Source organism: Narcine bancroftii, chromosome 2, assembly GCF_036971445.1.
Source record: "Narcine bancroftii isolate sNarBan1 chromosome 2, sNarBan1.hap1, whole genome shotgun sequence".
Lineage (NCBI taxonomy): Eukaryota > Metazoa > Chordata > Chondrichthyes > Torpediniformes > Narcinidae > Narcine > Narcine bancroftii.
Window position 1 is genome coordinate 116,688,607 of NC_091470.1, and position 17,787 is coordinate 116,706,393.

Below are 17,787 nucleotides of genomic sequence, written 5' to 3' on the forward strand. Positions count from 1 at the left end.
TGCAGAGTTGGGCAGAAAGGTGGCTGATGGAGTTCAATCTGGATAAGTGTGAGGTGATGGATTTTGAAAGGACAAACTGGAGATTTTAATCATGTGGATTTGAAGGCAGTCCTCGATATTTGAACAGCATGTCTCTTGTGTGACCAGGCAGGATAGGTCTCTTGATAAAGTCTATTCAAATATCAAGAAAGGTTTTAGGTCAATTTTGTTACCACATTTAGGCCAGTTGGATCACCTTTCCATACTTTTAATTCCAGCATACATTCCCCTTAAACAGGAGGGCTCCACCCACAGTGAAGATTGTTAAGACATGGCCAGAAGGAGCTTCCTTGCAGTTGCAGGATTTCTTTGAAAGGACCAACTGGGACATCTTTGAAAGTCAGGATTTGGAGAAGTATACAGCTGCTGTATGCAGATAATATAAAGGACTGCGTTGACAACGTCACCATTGACAAATGGATCAGGGTGTCGCACAATCAGAAGCCCTGGAGTTAAATTTCTTCTTAGGGACTGTAATATCACTTTTAGGTCAGGTGATAGAGTAGTGTGCTGTATAGAGGAGAGGTATCGGGGATGCTAAAGGGGCCTATAGGAGGAGAATTGAGGACCACTTCAATGATAATGAAACACGGCGAATGTGGAAAGACTTCCAGCACTTCATCAATTATAAAAACTAAAAGAGCATGACTGCTGATGGTGTTGTTACACTGGCCGAGGATTTCAATAGTTTCTTCGCTTGATTTGAGGTGGAAGTGGAAGAGATGGATGTAATACACTCACTGGCCCTGAGCAGTAATGTCCTCACTATGCAAGAACAGGAGGTGAGACGTGTGCTTAGAGCGGTGAACCCAAGGAAAGCCGTTGGCCCCAATAGCATGTCGGGCAGGGTGGTGAAGGATTGTGCGAGCCATCTCTCTGAGGTCTTCATGAAGATTTTCAACAGGCCCCTGTCAAAATCTATCATCCAGCGTGCCTAAAGGCTGCTACAATCATCCCACTGCTTAAGAAGGTTATCAAGGGCCTCAATGACCACTGACCAGTAGCTCATCATGAAGTGCTTCGAGAGGCTGGTTTTGCAGCACATTAAAGCCAGTCTCCCACCCACCTTTGATCCACACCAGTTTCCTTATAGTCGACTGTGGATGGTATCATAGGAAGATAGGAACATAGGAAGTAGGAACAGGAGTCGGCCAAAAATGGCCCATCGAGCTTGCTCCACCATTCAATATGATCATGGCTGATCTAATTTATGACCTAACTCCACCTACCTGCCTTCTCCCCATATCCCCTAATTCCTCTCTCATGTAAAAATTTATCTAACCGAATTTTAAATATGTTTAATGAAGCAGCCTCAACCCCTTCCCTGGTTAGAGAATTCCAAACATTCACTACTCTCTGGGAAAAACTATTTTTCCTCATCTCTGTCCTAAATCTACTCCCCCGAATCTTGAGACTGTGTCCTCTGGTTTTAGTTTCTCTGGCCAGCTCAAAAAACCTTCCTACATCTATCCTATCCATACCCTTCATAATCCTATATGTTTCTATAAGATCTCCTCTCATTCTTCTGAACTCGAGCGAATACAATCCTAGATGATTTAATCTTTCATCATAAGTCAACCCCTTCATCCCAGGGATCAACCTAGTAAACCTCCTCTGGACTGTCTCCAAAGCCAGTATATCCTTCTTCAAATATGGAGACCAGAACTGGACACAGTACTCCAGGTGCGGTCTCACCAGTACCTTATACAGTTGCAACATTACCTCCCTACTCCTGAATTCAATTCCTCTAGCGATGAAGGCCAACATTCCATTTGCCTTCTTAATAACCTGCTGCACCTGCAACCTAACTTTTTGCGATTCATGCACAAGCACTCCCAAGTCCCTCTGCACAACAGCATGCTGTAGTTTTTCACCCTTTAAATAATATTCAGCTCTTTTATTTTTCTTGCCAAAGTGGATAACTTCACACTTACTAACATTGTACTCCATCTGCCAGACCTTTGCCCACTCATCCAGCTTAACTATATCCCTCTGCAGACTCTCCACATCCTCATTACAATTTGCTCTTCCACTCAATTTGGTGTCATCCGCAAACTTGGCTACATCACATTTTGTCCCCTCCTCCAAGTCATCAATGTAAATGATGAACAGTTGTGGGCCTAACACCGACCCCTGCGGCACCCCACTTACCACTCTCTGCCAACCTGAAAAACTCCCATTTATCCCGACTCTCTGCCTCCTGTCAGACAACCAATTTTCAATCCAGGCCAATATACTTCCCCGGACTCCATTTCCTGTAACTTACTGATAAGTCTCTTGTGCAGCACCTTATCAAATGCTTTCTGGAAATCCAAATATACAACATCAACCAGTTCCCCTCTATCCACCGCACCCATTATATCCTCAAAGAATCCTAACAAGTTTGTCAAACAAGATCTTCCCTTTCTAAAACCATGCTGCGTCTGCCTGATTGAACCTTTACGTTCCAAAAGTTTCACTATTTCATCTTTAATGACGGCTTCAAGCATTTTTCCAACTACAGATGTCAAGCTAATTGGCCAATAATTTCCATTCTTCTGCCTACATCCCTTCTTAAAAAGTGGCGTGACATTTGCTGTCTTCCAGTCTGCCGGGACTTGCCCAGAATCCAAGGAATTTTGGAATATGACCACCAATGTATCAACTATAACTTCTGCCATTTCCTTCAGAACCCTTGGATGCATATCATCAGGACCAGGTGATTTGTCTGGCTTTAGTCCCATTAGTTTCTCCATCACTACTTCCTTTGTAACAACTATTTTATCAAGGCCCTCCCCAACATTCGCATCCTTAACTCCGCACTTGGGCATGCTGGACGTGTCCTCCACCGTGAAGACTGACACAAAATATTTCCTCATTTTTTGCTACCAGTTTTCCTTTCTCATCCTCCAAGGGTCCTATGTTAACTCTGGCCACTCTCTTCCGTTTTATATATTTATAAAATTTTTTGCTTTCTGTTTTTATATTTTGTGCCAATTTACTTTCATAATCCTTTTTCCCATTTCTTATTACCTGCTTTGTAACCCCTTGTTGTCTTAAAGTTTTCCCAATCTTCCAGTTTCCCACTGCTCTTTGCAGCTTTGTACACCTGCGCCTTCAATTTTATACTCTCCTTTATTTCCTTTGTTAACCACGGTTGATTTTTCCCTCCCTTGCTGCCCTTTTTCCTGACCGGAATATATTTTTGTTGAGCATTACAAAATATTTCTTTGAAAATCTTCCACTGTTCCTCAACTGTTTCATCAATTAGCCTGTGCTCCCAGTCCACTCTGCCCAATTCCTCCCTCATCCTATGGTAGTCACCCCTGTTTTAGCATAATATATTAGTTTTAGATCTAACTATTTCCCCTTCCATCTGAATGAGAAATTCAATCATACTATGATCGCTATTTGCATTCTATGAAGTCCTCTTCCAGACTCCCACGACCAACTTGATTTTCCAAATCTATGTGGAAGTTAAAGTCCCCCATGACAACTGCCGTATCATTATTACATGCCTCACTTATCTCTCTATTTATTTCCTGTGCCACTAAACTATTGTTATTTGGTGGGTGATAGATAACAGCCACCAATAATTTTTTCCCTATGTTATTCTTTATCTCTACCCAAATGGACTCAACATTATGCTCTTTAGATCTTATATCATCCCTCACTACTTCTACTACTACTGTTCTTCAATTAGCCATTGCTGAGCAGGGGGAAGGTGTCGACACATGATTGGGGGGGTGGCGATGTGTGGATACCTGGTGATAATCATGAGGAAACTGAGTCCTATGACACACATCCTCCCCTCTGCGTGCCCGAGTCTTTGCAAGCCTGATCAGTGACCCTGTGGTCCCAGCAAAACAGGGAGGTAGCTGAAGATAGCAGGATCTCAGGAGGTCACACATGCAGTCAATGTGAAATTATGGAGTCCTGGGTCTACTCTGCCAAGGAGCTAACCAGACTAGGGGACTGATACCACCAGCAACTGGGTGGACACCTAACTGTGTGGCTGCCCAGCTGTGGGACGAGAGGGCCCTTAATGTCCACCTCTCATCAGGAAGCGAACGCCTTGGGCAGCCTGTCTGAACAACAGACAATTGGCAACGCCTTGTGGGTGCCACCAGAAGGGGTTGATGGTGGTATCACCCTATGGGAACAGATAGTGACTGAAGTCCGGTCCAGGTTCCCTGTCCCTCTAGAATGGGGCCTAAACAGCTGGCCCACAGTGGCAAACTGTTGGTGAGGGGACACAGATTGTTAGGGTGTGGGCACTGATAGTGGGTTTCTACGGGGGAGACTGTGAGCACCACTCCCCAGGGAGCACAAAGGTGACTATTTATTCATTGTCTCGTTTCCAGATCTTGGAGGGGTGGTCTTTCCCACTGGTGAGTGGGAAAACTGTCCAGGAAGCCATGACCCTCCTGGAGGGATCGGAATACATAGAGTGGGGAGAACACGGTCAAGTTTGCAGGGCTGACATCACCCTGCCAGTGACTCACAGAGACTCTGGAGAGAGCATTGCAGGGGAAAGCCCTGTGGCACTGGAGCTTCCTGTGTACTACCCACTCCAATTCTGACCAGCCTCCCCTCTGGTCCTCTCCCAGTGGAAGTGGTCCCTGACTAATCTATCTTATGAGCTCTCCCAAACCACCCGCACCCTCTCTCACCATCCCCCCTCCACCCCTCCTCAACTACCCTTCAAGCTGGTCTCTTCCTTACTGTGCAAGCCTCCCACTCCAGACTGCTGTGATCTCAGCACCACTTCTGACAGTCTTCCACCCATCATCACCACCTCATCATAGCAGCCTGAGCTCCTGATGTGAACTCTTTCACACAAACTTCACAGATACTTCCAGTTTGCAGCCAGCAGGAGCTGTTGCCGCGCGCGCGCTCTCTCTCTCACAGCAAGTTCCAGTTTAATCACATTTACACGCCCTTTAATTGCAGCCTTTCAGCTCATTTACAGTCTCTACAAAATAGTATCAATTTTTAATTAAAATGTTGGAGAGCAGATCAGGAACAATTGGTAATGGCAGTATCTCTCCACTCTGTCCCATTACAGTTACTAACCACCCCCCCCCCCCCCCCACCACCACCCCCACCACCACGGGTGGGTGCTTCAGCACTCTTTCATTAAAACTCACTAATTTAGTCAATTTACAGGGGAAGCAGCACAGGAAAATATGTGGCACCCATTTAAGGGAATACAAGCAGGAAAGGCATCCTAGTGTCAGACGACAGCCCAGGCACTCTTACGGGAATTCAGGTACACCCTGGGTGCATGCCTACTGGCCTGGATAAGGTTTGACTACACTTTGAGCTGCAGTATTGCTATAGATAATTGCTTCCAGGGAGCGCAACCCTGATGATGCAGGGAATTGGAAGTGTGTTTGGATGTCTGTGAGTGTGTACATGTGCAGGAGAGTGTGGTAGAATGGGGCCTAAACAGCTGGCCCACAGTGGCAAACTGTTGGTGAGGGGACACAGATTGTTAGGGTGTGGGCACTGATAGTGGGTTTCTATGGGGGAGACTGTGAGCACCACTCCCCAGGGAGTGGTATCAAGGACCCTCATGCCCGATGTGTCTGCATACACCGTTATAGTTTTAGTCTTGCACTGTGTAGGGCAGTGGTTCTCAAACTTTTCTTTCCACTCACATCTCACTTTAAGCAATCCCTATGCCATTGGTGCTCTGTAATTAGTGAGGGATTGCTTGAGATGGGATGTGGGTGGGAATGGAAGGTTGAGAACCACTGCTCTAGACCCAATTGTTTCTGAAATATTTTGCTTGAGAAAATTGTCATTGGCCCATTTCCTTTGGAGTTATGAAACCGTGCACGTGAGTCAAAGAGCAGTGGTTTTCAACCTTTTTCTTTCCACCCACATCCCACCTGAAGCAATCCCTTATTAATCACAGAACCCTTACAGCATAGGGGTTACTTAGAGGTACGTGAGTGGAGAAAATAAAGGTTGAGAACCACTGGTGTAGGGGATAGGCTGCCAACGGTATCGGAGTCTAACCTGGATCTAACGTGGATGCCTGTACAGCTATTAAGTCGTGAGAGTGATTAAGTATCGTTTGATGTCATTGTACTGACAATAACCACACCAGCAGTGCGAGTACAAGACAGCTTTAATAAACTAATATGTATACTAAGAGGTCTTGTCTCTCTGCAAGACAAACCTGGAAGGCTAGACTGTAGCTCTGGACTGCTTTATAGACAAGGTCACCAGGATGACCCCTGGTGACCTGGTGGTGTAATTACATATCACCACATTCATTCCCCCCTTTAAAAATTGTTATTCCCCCCACCCCCCTCTGTCCTCCTTCCCTTGTTTGTAATTCATGTCCAAAATTTTTTGTGGCTTCTGTTGCCTTCTGGACCTCCTCGGTAGTGGTATAGGGGTGGGGAGTGCAGTCTGCTTTTCGGCTTTTCTTGGTGGAGATGTGGGAGTGGGAAGTATTGGTTGGTCATATGGCCATGTGGGCTGGGGATCCTCTTGTATGGGATTAGGTCCTGCCATCAAGTCTAGGATGGTGATATTTTGTGGGGCGGGCGTACCCAGGGTCCTGATTTCCGGGGTGGGTGGTCTAGTCCTCTGGGGTGACTCGATGGACGAGTGTTCTAGTGACTGCTGCTGCGGTCCTTGTTGATCCCCAGACGTCTGTGTTTCCTCAGCGTTGTTCACACATCCGGCCTGCGCAAGATCCCTGGTGGCCACCGAGTCTTCTCTTCCATCTGGGAATGTGACGAAGGCGTACTGAGGGTTCACGTGCCTCAACTCCACGATCCACCAGCGGGTCCGCTTTGTGGGGTCTGCAGTGCTTCAGGAGGAAAACAGGTCCCGGTGTCGTCATCCATTTAGGCAGTACTGTGCCCGTCGTGGCTTTCCTTGTGAAAGAAAAGATACAGTCATGTGGGGTCTTGTTAGTGGCAGTACACAACAAAGACTGTATAGAGTGCAGGGCTTCTGGCAACACTTCTTGCCATCTAGTAACAGGCAGGTCTTTTGCTTTTAAAGTCAAGAGGACCATTTTCCAGATAGTGGAATTTTCCCTTTCGATTTGTCCATTCCCCTGGGATTGTAACTTGTAGTGCGGCTGGTAGCGATCCCTCTCTCGTGCAGGTACTGCTGTACTTCTGCGCTCATGATTGCTGCTCCCCTGTCTGTGTGAATGTAGTTCAGGTACCTAAATAGGCTGAAGATGGGTTGGAGGCATTTTATAACAGTGGCTGCTGATACATCAGAACACGGGATTGCGAAGGGGAAACGGGAATATTCATCTATTACGTTTAGGAAATAGACATTTCTATTATTGGATGGGAGCGGGCCTTTAAAATCGAGGCTGAGGCGCTCAAAAGGTTTGGTAGCTTTTCAGGGTTGCTTTGTCTGGCCAGTAAAATTGCAGTTTGCAAGATGGAGCAGCTCTTGTTCACTGACCTCACTTCCTCTACCGAAAATAGGAGGTTTTGGGTGTTAATGAAGTGAAGTAGTCTAGCAACTCTCGGGTGGCCCAGCTCATTGTGCAAGCTCTGCAACTGGGACGTGTGATTAAGGATGGCACAAGTGCCTCTGGACAGCGCGTCCAGGGGCTCGTTGAGTCTCCTGGGGCGGTATAGAATGTTGTAGTTAAATGTAGACAATTCTATCTGCCAGCGCAGGATTTTGTCATTCTTAATTGTCTCCCTGTTCTGGTTATCAAACATAAAAAGCCACAGACCATTGGTCCGTGATGAGGGTGAAGTGTTTGCATGCCAGATAATGTCGCCAGTGCCTTACTTCCTCCACAATGGCTAGGGCCTCCTTTTCTACTGCTGAGTGTCTTACCTCTGACCCCTGTAGGGTTCGCGAGAAAAAGGCCACCAGTCGTCCGTCTTGGTTTAGGGTGGCTGCCAGAGCCACATCGGATGCATCCGTTTCTACTTGAAACGGGATCGACTCATCTATGGACTGCATGGTAGCTTTAATGATATGGTCCCTAATGTCCCTGAATGCTCTGGTGGCTGCTGGGCACAGTGGGAAAACTGAGGCTTTTATAAGTGGGCGGGCCCTGTCGGCATAGTTGGGGACCCATTGGGCGTAGTAAGCGAACAGCCCCAAACACCTTTTTAATGCTTTCAGCGTGTATGGCACTGGGAGGTCTAGGAGAGGGCGCATACGGGCTGGGTTTGGGCTGATTTCCTCGTTCTGCACTATGTAGCCCAGGATTGGCAACTTCCTGGAGCTAAAGACGCATTTGTCCCTGTTGTAAGTTAGGTTCCTTTCCTTGGCTGCCTGGAAGAAGCATTTTAAATTTGTGTCATGATCCTCTTGAGTGTAGCCACAGATTGTAACATTGTCTAAGTAGGGGAACACTGCTTTCAGTTGGAACTCATCTACTATTCGGTCCATTTCTTTCTGAAACAGGGATACTCCATTGGTGACAATGCGTGTGGGGAGGGCAAGGTGGTTGACTAACCCCTGGTCAATAAAACTTTCAGTGCTTCCACTATCTATTAAGCAATTTATCCTCACATCATTAATTTTGATGCACACAGTGTCATCAGATAAATTGTGTGGACTCGCCTGATTCATGCGTAGGGAAGCAAGTTGCCTGATTCATGCGTAGGGAAACAAGTCTGGCATGTCCTTCGTGTCCTTCCATCTGATAGTACTCGGCGTCATATTTATCTCCTGAAGACTGTGTCCTCTGCTTTGTAGCATTTGTCCAAGATGGCCGGCTGCACATGGGATTCTTCTTCTTCTGTTTGTCTGTGGAGAAAGAAGAGCTTTCCTGCCTCTCATTAGCATGAGAATGGGCCTTAGCTGTGGCCTTGGGGCTTCTGCAGACTTTTGCATAATACCCACGTTTTCCACAGTTGGAACAGACATTTTCTCTGGCAGGGCAGAGGGCTCTGGGGTGCTTTCTTTGTCCACAGAAAAAGCACTTGGGACCCTCAAGGTGTGATGCTGCTGCTGTGGATTCCTGTGAGGCAGCAGACTTTTCTTTTCATGGGGCTAAGAAAGTCCAGCAGTGTGACATTTCTCCCAGCCCCTGTGAGTACTCCTTCAATTCTTTCCTGGTGTTTTCTAAAGCTTCTGCAATAGACTCTGCCTCATCTAGCCCCACCATTCCTTTCTCCAGCAATCAATGTCTCGTATCAGTGGACCACATGCCCGCAACAATTCTGTCCCTAATAAGGTTCTTCGCATACTCCTAAGCTGATACTGCTTTAAAGTTGCAGCCTCTCGCCAGGTCTTTCAGAGAGAGTATAAAGTCTCTGGCAGACTTCCCTACTTGTTGTGACCTGGTCATGAGCCTGTACCGGGAGTGGAGTTCACTATGTCCCTTACTGTAATGCCTCTGTAAAGTGCTCATTGCCTCTTCGAAGGACCTGGCATCCTGTATAAGGGAGTAAGGGTGGTCTCCCAGCTGGGCTAACTGCAACATTAATAGCTCTTTCTGATGCCTCAGCACCCTCCACGTAATTCAGAAAGCATCTCTACCAATGGCCAAAGTGCGTGTCGGCTCCGGGATTTCTGGGGTCGAGCTCCAGCCTGTCTGGTCACAGCATATGGCTAACCCACAGTCTCTGGTCCCTTAGGTAATGTGGGGGCACCTCAGGGGTTGTTTCTGGTCTCCACATGGTCTCTGGGTCTAGGTGTAGCAAGGGTGGACCCTGGGGTACTGGGAGCTGCTGGTAGAGCCTCTGTGGGGCTTGTGTCTGCTGGAGGTGTAACCTGGGTGCTTGGGGCTGTTGGCTGAGTGTCTGGCTTTGGGACGTTTGCAGCGGGCTTAGGGGGGTTCCCAGCGGTAGCGTCAGGTCTCCGTTATACTGGGTAAACTTCTGCTGGGGGAGTGACGGTAGCGATGTCTGCTTTCCCTGGCTCTGGAGTGGTTGGGAATTCTGCACATATGTGGCGATCGGGAGAATTACTTTTGGAGATCCTTCCACTTGTGCTTGTAGTCACCCCTTTCTGATCGGACCAGGGTTTAGGGTTGGCCGTGCCTGTACCGGCGAACCCATGGGCAGGCAGGACTCTTGGCCATTTCTTACCTGCCCTATCGTACTTCTGTGGTCTTCCCCGCATTCCACCACAATTCCAATACACCGGTCCCTCGCCATCTCTGTCCTCGGATGCACATGCATGCTAGTTGTCCCCGGATTCCATTCCTCAGGAAGAGTCTCCAGGTGGTTGGGAATATGCATTGGAGCAGAAGCAGCTTCCATCTTAGTAGCTATGATATTAGTTTATTAAATTGTACTGACAATAACCACACCAGCAGTGCGAGTATAAGACAGGTTTAATAAACTAATATGTACACTAAGAGGTCTTGTTTCTCTGCAAGACAAACCTGGAAGTCTAGACTGTAGCTCTGGACTGCTTTATATACAAAGTCACCGAGCTGACCCCTGGTGACCTAGTGGTGTAATTACATATCACCTCAGTCATCCCCTGTTTGATTCCCATGTGCACAAAGCTTTCTTTGATTGTGACACGTGTACAGACTCGTCTCTTTGTGAACCCACCAAACCTGATACCATTCCCAACACAACAAGGTGCTCCAGTTTCCTCCACTCTTTAAAAAAAAATGTACTGGGAGTTGCAGGCTAATCGGGCAGCATGGGCTCATTGGCCGAAGGGCCTATTACCTTGCTGTACTGTATATCTAATTTTTTTTTAAATTAAAAAGTTAGTGGCTGTATTACATAAGGCAAGAGGCTACAAATACTTGAGGAGAAAGAAAAAGATCCTGTTCATTTAATTTTAGCATAATGCAACTGTTTAGTGAGTTTTAATTGTCTTTTCTTCATTCCTAATGTGAAGACATTAATCTATACCTCAACATTTAATATCTGAAATCAATCAGAACAGGCTTTGCTCTGTGTATGTGGTTTAATAGAACAGCAGGTTGTAATGAAGAAGATGTATCTCAATTGCTTCATCAATTAGATGTATGATATATTTTATTCTACAAAGTATTTTCTTCAGTAGTATATACGAAGATTATGACATGCAAACTTAGAAACATGGTTACAACTAGCTAATGGGGTAACTACAACAGCCCTCAAGCAGGCCTTTCAAGTGAGCAGCATTTCACTTGTGAATCTGCAGGGACCATCTACTGCATCTGGTGCTCCTGTTGTGACCATCTCCATATCAGAGAGACTGGGCGCAGACTGGGAGATCACTTCGCTGAGCGAGCACCTTTGTAAAGGTTAAAACCTTGTGTTTTCGATTCTTAGTTAATTTTTTGCCTGTCTCTTTAAGAGAACTATTGTTTGTCGTGTTACCATAGTAACTATGACGTAATATTCGCCCAGACTAACTGCTTTCTCTCATTTTCTAAAAGATGTGAAAGAAGTGTGAGTGCAAGAAACTTTTCTTTAAATTTTTTATTTCTTTAAGTTTTTGTATCTCTCTATATCTTTGTATTTTTATAGCAGTCTTTAGCTATTGCTTTTGTTATGACAACTTTTGAGTAATTAAAGGACTATCGTCATGCTGTAAAGTCTTGTGGTGAAGCTATGAAAAATGTTTATCCGTTCTATCAATGAATTAAAACTACATAAAGAAACAGGCACAGAGAGGGGCGTGGAGTGATGGCGTAAGTGAGGGGCATGGGAAACATCTCTCCCAACATATTAAAGAAAAGTCTGTTTTTACAATAACTTTCTAACAGTATAAAAGTTTTCTAAAGTTCTATGAGAAGACTAGAAATATGAAGACTAGAACTCAAGCAACAAAGAAACTGATTTTAAAACAGTTGGTAAGTCTGGAAGAAGTGAGGCTTACCTCAGAGTTGGAGCCTGGAGACTCAGGTGGTGCTTCTCCTCACCCCAAGCAATGACCACCCTCCCATCCGAGCTCCTGATGCCCCAGCCACCCTCCCATCCGAGCTCCCATCGCTCCGACCACCCTCCCATCCGAGCTACCAACTCCCTGACCACCCGCCCATCCCAGCTCCCGACGCCTTGGTCACCCGTCCACCCATGCTCCCGACACCCCGACTGCCCCCCCATCCGTGCTCCCAATGCCCTGGCCACCTGCTCACCCAAGCTCCCGAAGCCCCAACCACCCTCCCATCCGAGCTCCCGATGCCCTAGCCACCTGCCTACCCAAGCTCCTGACACCTCAACCTCCCCCCTTCCGAGCTCCTGATGACTCGACCGCCCCCCATCCAAGCTTCCAATGCCCCGGCCACCCACCCATCCCAGCTACCAATGCCTCAAATGACTCAGATACATACTGCACTCAAATTTTTTTTTTAATTTTTAATTTTTCACACCATAAATCACATTAGCCATGCTACACACTTTTTCTTTTTCACACATATACAGTCTGCACTCAAATGTTGATGGGTGTAATAGTCGACCCCTTATATTTTCCCCTAAAAATAGGTCCACAGAATTTGACTATTTAAAATTTTTTAATGAAAAAAAAATAGACATACAGTAACAGGCCATTTTGGCCAAAGACACTGTGCCGCCCAATTTACATCCCATTAACCTACACTCTTAGTATATTTCAAATCGTGGGAGGAAACCGGATCCCCTGGGGAAAACTCACACAGACGTAGGGAGAACGTTTAAACTCCTAACATACAGCACGGGATTTGAACCCCAGTCCTGATCGCTGGTGCTGTAAAGGCGTTGCACTAACTGCTACATCAACCATGCCGTCCCTGAGTATATGAATAAATACAGTATGTTTACATTTTGATTTTTGAAACTAATACAAATTAGCTGTTTAAAAATGACATACATGAATAAATGTTATTACATACATGTATTTCTTAATATTTATATAAAATCTTTGTGACAAAATGAGTATGTAATATTTTTTCATGTCTTGCGGCTTTCAAACATCTGAAGTTTATTGTATGTGGCTCTTACATTAAGCAAGTTTGGCCACCCCTAATCTTGCCCCTGCAATGTCATGTAAAGTGCAGAATATGCATTATCTTTCAATCTCTAGACTTGTTGAACAATATCAGGTTGGCACTGCTACAGTATCATTTGTTAACAAGTGTAGACTCTGACAGAGTATGCTACAAGATGAGGTAGTTGCAACAGTTTGAGATCAGTTAGATTCCCCAGTTCTTGATGATCTGCTCCAATTAAAATGTACCATGGTGCATAATTGTTCTGGTTTGCATGTGGTTAATTACTCAGATGGAAAGATCACTGAGGAAATGGTGTGGTCGTGGAGGTTTCACACATTTTTTTGTCAATACATATGCACTGTTCTTTGCACAAACTCTGCGTACTGCTCCCTTTGGCCAGAAGGTACAGAAGCCTGAAGTGCAGCACCTCTTCGTTCAAGAACAGTTCTTTCCAATGTCTTTCGGGGGCTTGTACCTCCCCTTCTTACACTAACTATAAACTACACTATTGTGCTATTGGAATGTCGTTGGTAACTGTGAATATTTGTTATTTACTTTTTGGAATCAGTAATTGGGACTAAAATGGCTAAACAGTTGATGGTGTTAATGAAAGATATAAATTTAGTAGATATATGAAGGTTAAACCTTAAAGAGAAAGATTTTTTGTTTTATTCATTTCGGCATAATTCTTATTCTAGAATAGATTTATTTTTAGTATCAGCACAATTGGACAAGGCCAGGTATTGAAGGCTGAATATAAGAGTAGGATTTATCTGATCATTCTTTATCATTAATGTGTACTGGTTCGGAGAGAATTGATAATGTTTATCGTTGGAAATTTAATTGCTGTTGAAAAATGTTGAATTTTGTAATTGATCAAATACAACTTTTTTTGAAAGTAAATATCGATTCAGTTGATAGTAAATTTGTTTATGTGATGCTTTAAAAGCTTATTTAAGGGGATAATTTATTAGTTATACTGCCAAAATTAAGAAACAGCATGTAGCTGAAGTAAGTAGATTGGAGGAGGAGATAGATATTTTGGAAAAGGATTTTCAGCGAAATTCTATGGAAGCTAATAATTTAGTCAATATGAAGTTATGATTATAATTTGTTACAAACATAAATTTGAGCATTTATTACAGAGAACTAGTCAGATATTATGAATTAGGTGAAAGAGCTAACAAAGTATTAGTTTGGCAGTTAAAAATGCAACAAGTTTCTAGAACAATAAATGCTATTAGATATGATTCAACGATTACATATAAACCTCAGGAAATTGATGATGTTTCAAAATTTTATGAAAAATTGTATACTTCTGAAGAATTGGAGGATGAGGCCAAAATTGATAAATTTTTATCTGATTTGGATTTAGTTTTTTTGAGTGATAAGGATATTAGGAATTTGGATGCTTCTTTTACTGCTAAAGAAGTAATAGATGCACTTCGATCTATACCTAGTGGGAAGTCTCCAGGGGATGATGGTTTTACTTCTGAATTTTATAAAGAATTTCAGGATTTACTATTCCCTTTATTGATAGATGTATTGAAGCAGGGGAGAGAGGTTCATTCTTTTCTGGATTCTTTTTCTAAAGCAATTATTAGTTATAACCATACAACAGTTTACAACATGGAAACAGGCCATAATCGGCCTTTCGAGGCCACGCCAGTTCACTTGAGCAACTCTAGTTCCCCCCTCCCATTCTCCGCCCATAACCCTCCAACCCCCTCATATCCATGTACACATCCAACCTTCTCTTAAATGACAGAAAGGACCCTGCCTCAATTATCTCCTCTGGAAGATCAATCAATTCTACCACCACTCTCTGAGTGAAGAACTATCCTCTAACATTTCTCCTGAAGTTTTTTCCCCTTACCTTTAACTTATGTCCTCTTGTTCCAACCTCCCCTGCCCTCAGGGGAAAGAGTCTACTCACATCTAGTCTATCTATTCCCTTCATAATTTTAAATACCTTTATCAAATCCCCTTTCTATGTTCCAATGAATAAAGTCCCAATCTCCTTAATCTTTCTCTGTACTATTTGGAGATGAGATCTTGTATTCCATTGGAAAAGATAACATATAATTTATGTAATAATTATTCATTTTTTTAGTAAAACTTGGAGTCCATATTTGGATTATATGGGGGGGAATTATTAAATTCCCTTTCCGCACATCAGTGAAGTTACTCCAAACCATGGTAATTAATTGATGAATTTTATGTTATGTGATCTCCTCTTTCTTTCTTTTTGGGGGTAGAGTGGGGTGGGAAGGGGTGGCTGGGTTGGGGGGTGGGGGTTGTAGGGGTTTAAGTTTTTTTATATATACTAAAAATATCGTATATATTTTGTCCTTTTTAAGTTGTATCCATTATTGTATGTTCCTCCTGCACGCCAACCAGAACTACGCCTACGTCAGGTACCCCAGTGGCCATTAGGACACAGTTTCGACCAGGGATCTGGCACCATCAGGGGCCCCATGCCCCCAGCATCATGACTACCCACCCCAACCTCCCCACCATGGGTACCCTTGCCCCACCCAGGATTTGGGGGACAACCATCCTGTAGGGGGGTGGATCTCATGGGTTGCATCTCAAGGGTTGCTCATGCGACGCAGGTATGTCCCTCACACCCACCAACCCAACTCCCACCACCACCCTTCCCCCACCCCCCAACCCTGGCCCAAAGGCTGTGACAGGAGCCAGCTGTCTGGCCCCAGATTACAGACTTTAATTATTGCGTGATCAGAACAGTGACAAAGTAGATGAGACTTGTATGCTTTTTGAAACTTTAATATAAAAACTTGTTCAATAACACTTGTACGGATTCAAATATACCTGAGGTAGATAACGTGCCGTAAATATTTAATTTATTGCAACAGACTTGCTTTGTTGAATGGAATGGAGAAAAGACAGTGGAAATCCACCCCATACAGCGAGTCAACAGATCGGACACAAAACATTTAAAGAACTACAACCTCCAGCACCAGCACTCACTAATGCATGTTTCAATCCTGCACATTACGCATAGAGTATTGCGCATTTCATGGGTTTCGTTAGCATCAAAAGTGGCTAGTGACTTGGGGCAGCATTAACATGATTACAGGCAGACACACAAATCATTCCAAAAATGAGACAAATGTCAAGGGCAGGAGGAGGATGAGGGGGGTGGGGAAAAACTGCTGGACCCCAGCATCTCTAACCTCTCCACGTGGCCACTTCCATTATGTGTTGGCGTTGAATGTTATTGTAGGCCAGCATGAGGGGGAAGGTACATGGACAGTGATCCATAGGGGTGTGGGAACTGGGATGGACAGGCCGCTATTTGGCCAAAGAATTGTTGGAATGTGGAGGATTGCCTGTCCAATGCAGCACTGAGATGCTCAAGCGAGGATTGCAAGCATATCGCCGCCTCCATGGTGTCCTGCACCTCCTGGGTCTTCATCTCCAGTCCTTCTGCAATGCTGTTTGCAGCCTGAAATGCCAAAGGGATGAGATCCTGTGAATAAGGGCTCTCCATGGCACTGGCAATGCTTAATGGTTCTGCTGAGCAGCTAGACCCCCAGAGTGTGGCATTGCTGGAAGTACTGCCACTCCTGCTGTTGTGATCAAGCACGTATGAATTTTTTTTTTTCAGAGGTTCTTCAGCTTGGTCACAACCTCCGTCTTTGTGCGGACATGGCCACTGGCTGCGAGTGCAGTGGCAACTCTTTCATGGGTGGGACCATCCCTCACAGTCCCCATCAGCACCCTCTCCTGTGCTTCCTGAGAAAATTGTCCAGAAGCAGTCTAACCTCTGCAAATGACCACTTGAATGCCATACCTGGATATTATGCTGCAATTTGATGATAATATTAAACTGCACCAGTAACCACGAGTCTGCACACCAACTGGATTTTCCAAAAATCGCGCAAAGAGTCAATGGTTGACTACGTAACCGGCCCGCCCCCTGCAGCCTAGGCTGCTTTCAGTTGCAACGGGGGATACTCGGAGCAGGATATTACACCTACTGGAGAAGGGTTAGGTAAGTAGACCTCCTGGCCGGGTACGCCAGTTTCAGGTGGCCACCCGACAGCCACACGGGAGTACAATGTGCTGCTTTAGAGTCCGGTATGGTGGCCACCTGAAAGTGCCTAGTCACACGAAGAGCCAACAAGGTTTGAACCGACCGGTGTTCAGACTTTTACTGGAATAAAGTCTGTTTTACTAATCTTTTGTGCTTGTGCTTGCTTGCAGCTACCTCGGCGCACCACAATGAGACCACGCCACAGGCCAAAGTGTCAGTACATGAGAGGAGATATTGGGACAGGCTGTCAGTACATGTAGGAGACCAGCATGTCCATGGAGATGAGACCCCAGACAGACAGGTTGGTCTGCACATGCACGGGAGACCCCAGACAAACGGGCCAGTGTGCACGTGCACGGGAGACCCCAGACAGACAGGTTGGTCTGCATGTGCATAGGAGACCCCAGACAGACGTCCGTACGTGCACAGGTGTGAGAGATGAGAAAAACTGATATTGCAATATGAACATGAAGAAAATAAAATTGATACATAAGTAAATGAATGAAGCCAGTACAAACAACATGAGACATGGATATTAGAAGGCAGGAAGCTGACACTGTCTAAGTAAGATAAGAATCTCCTAGAGAATCAGCAAGTTCACTAATGAAGGAGATAAGGACAGATAATTGATGATAGAAGTAGAGTCTGAACGAGATAAGGGTCTCCAAGCCCCAGATAGACTTAGCAAGGCTTGCATAAATAATTAGAAAACCTTAGACAGTATTAGCCAGTTCGACATATATAATTAGTAAGCCTTACACAGATTTATCAAGTTATGTATATTAAACTAGTAAACTCTAGACAGGATTAGAGAACTCTGCATATGAAG